At 39.3% G+C, this 12,295-nt stretch overlaps 1 protein-coding gene across 1 annotated transcript in view; it reads left to right on the top strand.

Moving 5' to 3' along the window:
* ST6GALNAC3 (ST6 N-acetylgalactosaminide alpha-2,6-sialyltransferase 3) overlaps positions 1-12,295 on the top strand; it is a 400,079-nt gene that overhangs the window by 128,907 nt on the left and 258,877 nt on the right. The gene's annotated exons all lie outside the window — the stretch shown is intronic.

Here is a 12,295-nt window from a genome sequence, read left to right as displayed (position 1 = left end):
ATGCCATATTTTACAAGGTTGTTGTGAGATTTGAATGAGAAAATGTACATAAAGAATGAGTGTCATGCTGGTGTGTAAGGCCTGAATAAATATTGTTCTCTCGTGGTTCCCCATCTTTCTTTCTCTCTGCATACTCAGTGAGGGTGAGAGCCACAAACCTTGTGAAGTAGGAGAAGGTAACATGTTTCTCCACTCCCTTGCTGGGGTCCTCCTAGGCGATTCCAGTGCCTTCCTCCAGCCTCCCTCTGTCACACACTGCACCTAGGTCTAGCCTTCCATCCTGTCCCATCCAGTCCTACCTGTCTGTCATGGTAGCCCCTCAGGATCCTTGACTCTGGTGTACAAGGAATGGCCTATTACTCGCAGCCAATTCATGCTGAACCCCTAGTGACTGTCACTGCACCGGGGGCAGGCCAGCCCTCATTACCGTGTATGGGTAAGAGCAGGAGAAGCCAGCAGACAACATCACCCTGCTTGGGAACTCAGCCTCCCTCTCCCCTGTGGTGAGGGGCAGACATTGCTGCTGTTGGCCTCTACCTATCCCGTTCCCACGTGAGCTGACAAACCTCAAGAAAAGCCTTCTTGAGGGGCACCTGGGTGGCTCAGTCGGTTGAGCGTCCGACTTCAGCTCAGGTCACGATCTCGCGGTCCATGAGTTCGAGCCCCGCGTCAGGCTCTGGGCTGATGGCCCAGAGCCTGGAGCCTGCTTCCGATTCTGTGTCTCCCTCTCTGCTCCTCCCCCGTTCATGCTCTGTCTCTCTCTGTCTGAAAAATAAATAAACGTTAAAAAAAAATTAAAAAAAAAAAAAAGAAAAGCCTTCTTGAATCCCTTTTCCTCAGAGGAAACGCAGGGGGATAAAATAGTGCAGAAGAAGGGAGACAGCAGGGCCAGAGAGCAGAGGCATAGAGAGAGGACAGAGTGTAAAGAGGAAAGGGGTGAGGGAGAAGAAAGGAGCTAAGAGAGTGAATGAAAGAGCAAAGCAGAAAAGAGGCAGTGGGTAAGCAAGCCTGTTAGATGCTGGCATATCTCACACCCACAGAGAAGATGTTAACAGCAAAGTCTGTGAAAATCCTGGAGGGGGAGTATCTCTACCTTGGAATACTATTTCTAATAACACAATAACATTTATGAAATACAATGCTAAGAGTTTATATGCATTATCTCCTCTGTATGGTCCTTTCAACTGAAGGCAGATCCTGTCCTCCCTATGCTCAGAATTCATAGTAAAAGCCTATATCCTTATAGGACCACTCTTCAACCCCACCTCTCAGTTGGATCCACTTCCCACTCCCATCTCTGAAAATCCTCCCAATCTCTCCCTTGCTCCCTCCATTCCATCCATAATCGCCTCCTTGCTATTCTCAGACTAATTATCCTGCCTCAGGGTCTTTGCACTTGTTCTTATGTTGCCTAGAACAGTCTTCTCCCAGATGACTTCATGACTTCCTCCTCCCTTGTTCCTTTGGGGCTCTTCTTCCTTTACTTGCTAAGCAAATTTACCCCTGACAACTCCCCATTGCTGTCACTTCCTCCTGCTCCCCATCCTCCTCATCTTTTTTTTTCAAAATTTTTCTCTGTTACTTATCCTCTCCTGGCATATAATATTATTTTATGTCAATTGTTTGTCTTTTGACTCTAGACTATGAGTACCGGAACTATGTCACCTTTCTTCTTGATTCACAATAGACTCATGATTATTATGTTCTCACAGTAGGGGCACCTGGGTGGCTCAGTCAGTTAAGCATCCGACTTCAGCTCAGGTCATGATCTCACAGTTCCGTGAGTTCAAGCCCTGTGTTGGGCTCTGTGCTGACAGCTTAGAGCCTAGAGCCTGCTTCGGATTTAGTGTCTCCCTGTCTCTCTGCAGACACCCTCCCCTGTTCCTGTTCTGTCTCTCTCTCTCAAAAATAAATAAGCATTAAAAAAATTATTATGTTCTCACAATAGACCTAGAAGGTGGACACTGGTTTTTATCCTCCATGGTACAAAATAGAAAAATTAAGCTTACTTCAGGTAAGTAAATTTTCTAACATCATAGATAGAAGGTGGTAAAGTCAGGCTTCAAAAAGACATCTGCTGGGGTCCAGAGCCAGTAAGCACTCTTAACCACTATGCTAGGTGGTTCCCCTGGGGCTTCTCACAATGTAAGGATGCCTGCCCCAGAGGGTAGGTTAGCATAGTACCTGGCTCATGCTAAGAGTTCAGTAAGCATTCAAGATATTACTATCACCATAATCATTATGGAGTTGACTTACTGTATATATGCAGCGAAGGTTTTGGTTGAAATGTTATCTGTTCAGGCATTATCATTTTTTGGGAAAGAGCATCTAAAATTTGGAAATGAGGAAAAAAGATGATTTGCATACCCTTTCATTGTCATACCAGAACATTATCTGACATCCTTTCCTAAAGGTTGTCTGACTTTTCTGGACTGTACAATTTTGTTTGCTTTATTATTTACCATTGATTACAGTCCAGACTCTATAAAGTTGATGTTAATGTGTATAAAACTGGCAAGATGCAAATTACTACTGTCCCATAGGGAAGTAAATGATTTCCAGAGAGTAGAGACAGTAACTCCAAATGATCAGGTTTTATTGCTTTCTAAACCATTAGGTTTTGGATATGTATCTTAGAAAGTTATTCCAGCAATCTTTTTCCCACCCATCCCTCCATCTGTCTGTCTGCCTGCCTACCTACCTACCTGTCTACCTATTTACTTACAATCAGCCTCTTGCATTCTCTTTCAAGTCAGCTTTTTTGTGTTGCTAGTTCCTTCATTAATGATTTTAATATATTTTTGACAATGTTTCTTATGTATTTGTATGACAATAATTATGTTTTTGACTTTGTCAAATATATTATAATGGACTAGCTAGAATAGAATAGAATGATGATATGATATGATATGATATGATATGATATGATATGATCTCCTAATAAGGAATAGATGGTACCTAAGCCATTGAAATGCTGGTGTACCCTAACAATTATCTAATTCCTATACTGGTACCCATGATGAAATTGAGTGCTTATGATAAGGTTTACCTTACTTTTGCTTACTGGATATAAGAAGGTTATGTGTCATAGTGGTTAGGAACCAGGACTATGGAGTCAGACTACCTAGGTTCAAGTTCTTGCTCTGCACTTATTAGCTCTGAGATTGTGATGGTTAATTTTATGTATCAACTTGACTGGACCATTGGGTGCATAAATAAACATTATTTCTTGTGTGTCTGTAGGCTGTTTCTGGATGAGATTAATACCTGAATCAGTAGACAAAGTAAAGCAGATTGCCCTCCCCAGTGTGGGTGGGCCTCATCCAATCTGTTGAAGGCCTGAATAGAATAAAAGCCTGAGTAAGGAAGAATTCTCTCTCTCTCTGCCTCACTGTCTTCAAGCTAGAACACTGGTGTTCTCCTGCCTTTAGACTTGGTCTTGGACTGGAACTTATATCATCAGCTCTCTGGGTGTCCAGCTTATTAAATGTAGATTTTGGGCTTCTCAATCTCCGTAATTGTGTGAGCCAATTCCTTATCATAAATCTCTCTCTCTCTCTCTCTCTCTCTCTCTATATATATATATATATATATATATGTGTGTGTGTGTGTGTGTGTGTGTGTGTGTATACATACATATATATATATCTCTCAACCCAGCTGGGTCTATCTACCTACCTAATCTATCTCCATCCATTCATCCATCCATTGTATTGTTTCTGTTTCTCTAGAAAACCCAGACTAAACCAGTGATCTTGGCTAAGTTGCTTAACTAAATGCCAACAAAATGGGGCATTTGAGTACATCTAATGACAGAAGGTACTTTTAGGGGTCAATGTAGTAATGTATTTAGAGTGGTTCGCATGGTGTGTGGTACTTGGTGTTTAACAAATATTAGTTATTATGACTTATGTTTGATTTTCATTTTAGAAACTTATGTAAAGAAAATGAAACCTTACAAATCTATTGACGGATTTTAATTGTAATACTCTCTCTGCAAACTACAGCAAAAATTATATAATAAGACAACTTTCTTCATGTTCTTCCTAGAAGCTTACCAACTAGAAGCTCTGGAAATAAGTGTTTACCATGAAGGATATTGTATTCTTAGCCCTACAAATTAAAATAGCCCATTCTGAATGTGTTTGAAAAATGGCCTTTGTTATTTATTTTCTAACTTTCTACACTGTGTTACAGACAGAGATAAGTTATTATTTAGCACTGACTGTCTAGTCTGTAGTTTTATTGTCTTGTGCACTTTCTGACCCTATTGATTTACCCTGAAAGTCTAATTTAGTGTGAGAGACCACTTGTGATTTTTGTACAATTCAGAATGTGGAAGTATCTTTCCCAGCAACCTGTACATTCTGATTTCCTTTGCACATGAGAGTTGATGTGGAAAAGGCAGCTGAACAGAGGTTGGCAACCTTTCAGAAGTACTATGCCAAGTGTCCATTTATTCACTGTAATTTAAGGGTTTCTGTGCCAGGAAGAACTTCCTCTTCTCCAAACCACTGGAGGCTGAGAACTTCCAAGGCAGAGCGAGGCTACAGAAATTGAAATTATCATCGTAGGATAGATTTTCCCATTTTTTTCTTTCCCCAAAAAACAAGAACTTTGAAAAAGCTGATGCCAGTTTTATGCAATCCAGGCAGAAATGATCATGTATGTGATGAAGTGGTTGGTGGACAACATTGGAGTTCATGCACTGTGCATTCATTTAAGAATCCATTCGTTAAATCAGCAGCGAGCCCCTGACTTTACATATGCTATGCTTCGTTTTTTGAAGAATAACTGAAAGAATGTATTTAAAGTATCCAACACAGTGCCTGGCTCATAGTAGGTATTTAGCAGTGAAAACCGTTAGTTTTAATCTTCTCTTTAAATATTTTACAAAAGTAAAAGTGTACATAGTAAAATAGCTAATAATGCAGAAGAGTTGAAATAAAAAGCAGCAATTCCCCCATCCTTCTTCTGTTCTTTCCCAGTCATATTCTCCAGAGCTTTGATTGTTAAAACAATTCAGTTTTTCCAGTAGTTGCCCATATAGAATTAAATAATTCATGTACCGGGATGATGCTTCCTTCATGTTCTCTCATAGGTCCCTGCTGGGTCCCTGCTGGGTCAGTCTAGATCACCTTGGTTAGGGGCAAACTTCCCTCTCCCCCTTTCTCAGGTGGAGGTCTTACAAGTGTTCACAATTATCAGATGCCAGACCTATTGTTCAGGGGGATGAATTGGAGTGGGGGAGTCCACAGTCAGGGAGCTCACCTTCCGAATCCCTTGTGCACCACTGTCCAGACCTTGGTGGGAGCTTCTCTCCTTTCTGTCCCACTGTGATGTCTTCCTTTTCCTTTCACTGGGTTGACCCTTCTCTTCTCTCATACTTTCTCCATGACCTGTCACATTCAGTCTCTGTGAGAAGAAAAACTCTGCAAACCTCTTAGTCTGGCTCTTTTCATCTTTGTTTCCCTTGTGGTATGGCCTGGAGGTCAGTGTGGAAGGAGGAAGGTAGCTCTTGGGGGTACAAATGAGGCAAGTAATTGAAGGGAAATGCACAGAGAACAACTAGATTAACATTTTGGTGGGGCACCCGGGTGGCTCAGTCAGTGGAGTGTCTGACTCTGTTTCAACTCAGTCATGATCTCACAGGTTCGTGAGATCTGCTATCAGTGCAGAGCCTGCTTAGGATTCTCTCTCTCTACCTCTCCCCTGCGCACTCACTCTCTTCTCTTTAAACAAACAAACAAACTTAAAAAAATAAATAACTAAATAAATAAACAACTTAAAAAAACATTTTGAGATAGAACTGTCCTGCCTTATTTCCTTATTTTACTGTTCCTTGATTTATCACTGTTAGACATGATTTATCGTTCCCATCAATGAAGAAGGGGAATTGAGTTCATCCTTTTTCCCTACTTTTTTTCTCTTTCTCTTCCCAAAGTTTGAGGGTTTTGTTAGTATTTGCTTCTTCTATTAGTTTTCTTTTTCATTTTAAATATTAAATTATTTTTTTTCCATCTTCTGTAAACAGCCTCTCTTGTCCATCCACCAAGATGAGCAGGCATATGCCCTATTCTTCTCTTCTCTTTTACATTGTTGAGGTTGCTAATGCCCTCTTCTAGAACCACATTTAAAGTTTCCAAGTTTTATAGATAGCTTGATTATAAAAGTTGAAAACCAATAAGCAGGATTTATATTCTAATGTTGATTACCAAATTTTGAAAATGGACTCTATATTGTAAAATATTGTTTCACTATTAAATTCCTTCAATTTGGTAATTCTATTTTGTTTACATAGAGACTATCATTATACTTACAATACACATGCCAAGGGACTACAGCATGCTCCCACAGAGGTCTGGGAAACAGTGCACAGGGGATTGAGAAGACCTTGAGGTCTGCAATATATTTTCAAATAGTTTAGCAAAAATAGGTATATATAGAAATATAGAAAGATAGATTGATGGAGAGAGAGATAAAGTCAATGCAGCAAGATGTTAACAACTGCAGTTCTAAGTGCAGGGGACATACATCTCTCAGTCCCTTCATCATTTAACTTTTATGTTGGTTTACACTTAAAAAAAATTAAGGAAAATAAAGTCCATTTCAAAGTCCAGAATTTTGAACAAGTTTAAAATAGATGAATGTAATCATGGTTACATCTCCCTCTCAAGATTTACCAAGTACTGAATTCAAAAAGGACTATTTTAGGGGCACCTGGGTGGTTCAGTCGGTTGAGTGTTGGACTCTTGGTTTCGGCTCAGATCATGATTTCATGGTTCGTGAATTTGAGCCCCGCATCGGGCTCTGTGCTGACAGCGGGGAGCCTGGTTGGGATTGTCTCTCTCTCTTTTCTCTCTGTCCCTCTCCCACCTGCGTTCTCTGTCTCTCTCTCTCTCTCAAAATAAATAAATCAACTGTAAAATAAATTAAAGGACTGTTTTAGCTTCAATTAATTTAATGTATAACTACTGAGAGTTAATGTTTAAGAACCAACCATGAAAATATCCATTGAGTGACACATTTTAGAAGCATGAGTTTGAATCAGATTGCTTCAACTCAAGTACAGTTAATAATCTAACAAAAAGAACCATCCATTAGATGGGTAGATAGGTGAATCATGTTTTAGATTTTTAAACTGAGACAGGTCGAAAATAAACACATTTTCCAGCTTCTTAGATAAGCTTTCTATTCTACCAACTCTGTGACATGGCTTAAAATAATGATAATGGATTAAAAGTTTTGTTTTATTTCATCTCAAATGCGAAATATTAGTGTCATGAAGCCTTGTATTACTTTACACTAATAAAGGGCTGGCAGTTGTGAGGCAAACCATAGGCTGCTGGGGCTTGCCTAAGCATTATTATTCTGTTAGATGATTGCACTATTTTAAACACCACATCTCAATTTTCTGACACATTTTTCACTTTTATAGTTCTAAGGACTTGCAGCATCACATTCTTTTCTAAGAAAAGTGTTAAATTAAGTATGAAAGTTCAGAGTGTAATGTAGTGTTGAGAAGTAAGGCAGATTTTGTCCTGGATCATGCATACTAATCAGCTTGTGATGATAGATTAATTTCTAGAATTTCCTTTAAATGTGCATGCTTATATTCATATGTGAGACTGGGCTACACTATTCTCTTTTGTGTATTAATTTTGTCAAGCCTAATATATTAGGCTTATATTAGTTTTATAAAATGAATTAGATAACTTTCTATCTTTTTGTTCAGCCTGAGAACAGATTATGTAGCATATTATGTGTTTTTTGAAGATTTTAAATAATTGTTTTCTAAGGAAATATATGGCCTAATTTTTTTTCTAGACATATTTCATTGTTAACATTTTCAAATTCTATCATGATTATCTATAACTGCTTTTTAAAAATTTTTTATTTAAATTCCAGTTAGTTAACGTACAGTGTAATATTTGTTTCAGGTATAGAATTTAGTGATTCAATACTTCCTTACAACACCTGGTGCTCTTCCCAATAAGTGTGCTCTTTAATTCCCATAACCTCCTCCACCTCCCCTCTGTAACCATCAGTATGTTCTCTATAATTAAGAGTCTGTTTCTTGGTTTCTCTCTCTCTCTTTTTTTCATTTGCTTGGTTTTTGTTTATTAAATTCCACATGCGTGGTATATGGTATATTTCTTTTTCTAATTTACTTTGCTTAGCATTATACTCTCTAATTCCATCTATGTCCTTGCAAATGATGAAATTTCATTCTTTTTCATGGCTGAGTAATATTCTATTGTATATACACACCACATCTTCTTTAGCCATTCAACAGTCAATGGACATGAAGTGCTTCCATATCTTGGCTATTGTACATAATGCTGCTATCAACGTCGAGGTGCATGTATCACTTTGAATTAGTGTTTTTGTGTTCTTAGGTAAATACCTAGTAGTGCAATTGCTGGATCATAGGGTAGTTCTATTTTTAACTGTCTGAGCAACCTCTCTACTGTTTTCCAGAGTGACTGAACAACTTTGCATTCCGACCAACAGTACATGAATGCTTTTTTTTTCCTCCACATCCTCGCCAATACCTTTTGTTTCTTGTGTTGTTGATTTCATCCATTCTGACAGGTGTGAGGTGATGTATCATTGTAGTTTTGATTTATATTTCCCTGATGATGAGTGATATTGAGCATCTTTTCATGTGTCTGTTAGCCATCTGTACGTTTTCTTTGGAGAGATGTCTGTTCATGTCTTCTCCCATTTTTAACTTGATTATTTGGTTTTTTGAGTGTTTTTTGAGTTTTCTAAGTCCTTTATATATTTTGGATACTAGCCTTTATTGGATATGTCATTTGCAAATATCTTCTCCTATTCCATAGGCTGCCTTTTAGTTTTGTGGATTGTTTCCTTCACTGTGCAGAAGACTTTATTTTAGGTAGTTCCAATAGAAAACCCAGAAATAAACCCATAACTGTATTGTTAATCTTCAAGAAAGCAGGAAAGAATATGCAGTGGGAAAAGGACAGTCTCTTCAACAAATGATATTGGGAAAACTGGACAGCAACATGCAAAAGAAAGAAACTGGACCACTTTTTTACACCATACCCCCAAATTAATTCAGAATAGATTAAAGACCTAAATATGATATCTGAAACTATAAAAATCCTAGAAGAGAGCACAGACAGTAACCTCTTTGACTTTGGCCATAGCAACTTTTTCTAGAAATGTCTCCTGAGGCAAGGGAAACAAAAGCAAAAACATAACTGTTTTTAAGTCCTCAGTCCCCTTAAAAAATATATGCTTTCCCAGAAAATTCTCCTTTTACCTAGACTTTCAAATTTCTTAGTATAAAGTATATATAGTGTTCTGTGATAATTTTGAAATCATATCTGTGTTTTTATATGCTTTTTATAACTTCTAATTTGCTTTGTGTTTTCTATTTTTCTTAGACTTTCCATATTTGACCATTTTGTTCATTTTTCTGACAAACCAGCTCTTAGGTTTATTTACTTGTCCATTTTGATTTAATTCATTGCCAATTTTATGTTTATAATTTTTTCAGAGTTTTATAATGAGTAGGAGGGTCACACATTCCATTTTGTATGGGAAATTTTGGCATTTTGGTGTATGCCTACTGTCCTGATAGAATTACTGATAACACACTCTTTCCTCTCAAAAAAATATATAGGTTAGATAATAAATTATAATGATAAATCTAATGATGAGTGAATTATACAATTTCCCGTAAATGCAGCTTTAACTGTAGCCTATAATTATAATGTGTGTATTCTCAACCAGAGTAATGTTCATTCATAGGGGGGTGAAAATTGATTCAAGGGTGGAGCAGAAGTTCTTTGATATTTTAATGGCTTATGGCCATCTAAAGGATTATAGTACATAAATTGATATACAATTTATCCATGGTGTTAAAATTTCATAGACATGGCAGTGCAATTAGGAAACAAGGCTCCTTGAAGGGGCGATAATGGCATAAATGTTAAGAAACACTGTTTGATGGCTGTTTGAATACTGCCATTCACTATTTTGTTGCCCAGTTTTTGGGTTTTGCTTAATAGTTACTCAGGAGTTTTATAATTTGAAAATAATTGTAGAAGTGTTTCAACACTGAAATGCTCTTGTTGACATTTGGGACATCAGTATTGTCAACACAGTTGTCTCCTTCATGTCTGTGGCTAACTTCACCTCTCAACCATCTCTGACCCTTTCTTCTTACAGCATAATTAGCAGCCTCATAGGAGTCAGTGAGCTGACAGCAAATGGCTCAGAACTGGGCCCGGCGTCTCTTGGTTTCCCTTCTACCTCACTGGCTATTTTCAGACTTGTTTGATTGCTTTTACATCTCCAGCTGACTTCTAATTGCTGGAGTGTAAAGAGCTTGAGCCTGGGTCCTCTTTTCTTCTTTAGATCTCATTCCTAGGTCATTTTATCCAATTTCATTGTTTTAAGTCGTCTTCTATAAATTCGTGTCTCCAGCCTGAACGATTACAATGAATTTCTAACTAAAATAACCCATTGCTTGCTCGACACTTCCGTGTGGTTGTATAAGAGTTATCCCAATTATGTACGTGTTCAAAATAGAGTTTTCTCTTCACACCTAGGAATAAAGATTCTTCTTCATCTCAGTAAGTGGCAATGACATCCACTCAGTTTCTTAAGCCAAAACCTTAAAAGGCATCCTAGGGATTTAATTGCCTGCCTCCTTCCACATCCCACCCATCAGCAGTTGTATCTCCAAACCTGTGCACTTCTCTGGAATTTCCCTATTACTCTCAAATCCAAGACACCACTGATTCACCTGCACTGGTCTCCTGCTTCCACTCTCCTCCTCCATCCATTCCCCAGAACTGTCAAGGGACCTTTTAAAAATATAAATCAGACTTGTTGGCCTCTCTCCTTAAAATCTCTATTGGCTTTTCATTGCAGTGAGAATAAATGCCAAGCTCCTTATCATGGCCAGTAAGGAGCCCTGCCCACATCTTCTCTTCAGCCACACTGACCTCCCTCTGATCCCAGAACATGCCTCACAAGTTGCTGCCATGGGATTGCTTGCTGTTTCCTCTACCTGGCTACTTTATAGTCTGTGGTCTTCATGTAGCTGGTCAATGTCATCTGAAGAATCTTAGCTCATTTGTCCCTTCCTCAGAGAGACCTTCCCTTCTTATGCCATAACTCACGCTGGCCCCTCTCCAGTGACTATTAAGTTACCATGTCCAGTTTGTTTTGTTGTTGTTATTGTTGTTTTGAACCAGATAGATTAATGAAGAAATTTGGCCAAGGTTCCAGCAGGGTGGCCCCATCTGATTTTGAGCTAGGGCTTCCCGCCCAGGGCTGGGCAGGTGAGGCAGTAAAGATGACAAGGAGGTATTCTGGGTGTAGGCTTCAGAGCTGCAAGATGATCTGGAAGCCAGACTGCAGGTGAGGCCTGTACCTTCTGGCTCTGTATTCAGGGCCTTCACCATACCTTCATCCATTATCATGGAGAACCCTTAAGCCAACCAATTTCAAAGAATGGCAGCAAAGAAGCATCTTGTAATAAATTTGTCCCCTCCCCAGAAGTCCCAGTAGGGCCAGCCAGGAGCTGAACTTTGCCTTCCATATTGTGGGCTCATACCCATTCACCAGTCATGACATGGACACTGAGACATAGACTTGGACCCCTTTTGACTTCACAGCCCCAGCCTATCCCATAAACCTGCTAGCAGGTGGGTCTTGGGGCAGTCCAAGGTAGAGGCACACCTCTTGCCCTTGTACAGCGCTGCCTGGTTCATTTTTCCTTTACAAGGCACCATGCCAGATGGCATTTCCCATCTTGATGGGGGCGATGGCCACAAAGGCACTGCTGAAATTGCTTCCACCCTTCTCTTTCTTACAGTTGCCATCCTGCTTATGCTGCTGCCACTGCCACGGACCCACAGTGGCTGCCCTAGTGATTACTGTCCTGTCCCAGGCTGCTCAGTTTTGCCACCTCAGGCCTGGCCCTGGAGCTTCAACTAGTCCACTTGCCCTTGGGCCATCACCTATCCTATAGAGGAGTCCTAGAGTTGGTCTTAGCTTGGGGTATGGCCCCTTCTTTCTTGCTGGCCCTCCACTGCTGTCTTGTCAGCTCTAGTAAAGAGGGGACCTTGTTGCTCCATTTACAACACATTCTCAATAGCTAGAACTATAACCTGTCCTAAGGTAGATATTTGAGTGTATAGGTTACATAATGGACTTTTGGCTGAATTCTCAGATCCAAATGATAAATTTTAAATCACTGAATGCTGAGAGTATGCTGTATTTCGAAGTTTTTGTTGATTGGTTGGTTGGT

The sequence above is a fragment of the Lynx rufus genome, unplaced genomic scaffold (assembly GCF_022079265.1).
Source record: "Lynx rufus isolate CCGP_SWC_20201006 ecotype Redwood Valley unplaced genomic scaffold, mLynRuf1.p SCAF_2, whole genome shotgun sequence".
NCBI classification, from domain to species: Eukaryota; Metazoa; Chordata; class Mammalia; order Carnivora; family Felidae; genus Lynx; species Lynx rufus.
The sequence above is the reverse complement of the archived record's forward strand: the minus strand, read 5'-3'. Positions and strand labels throughout refer to the sequence as shown.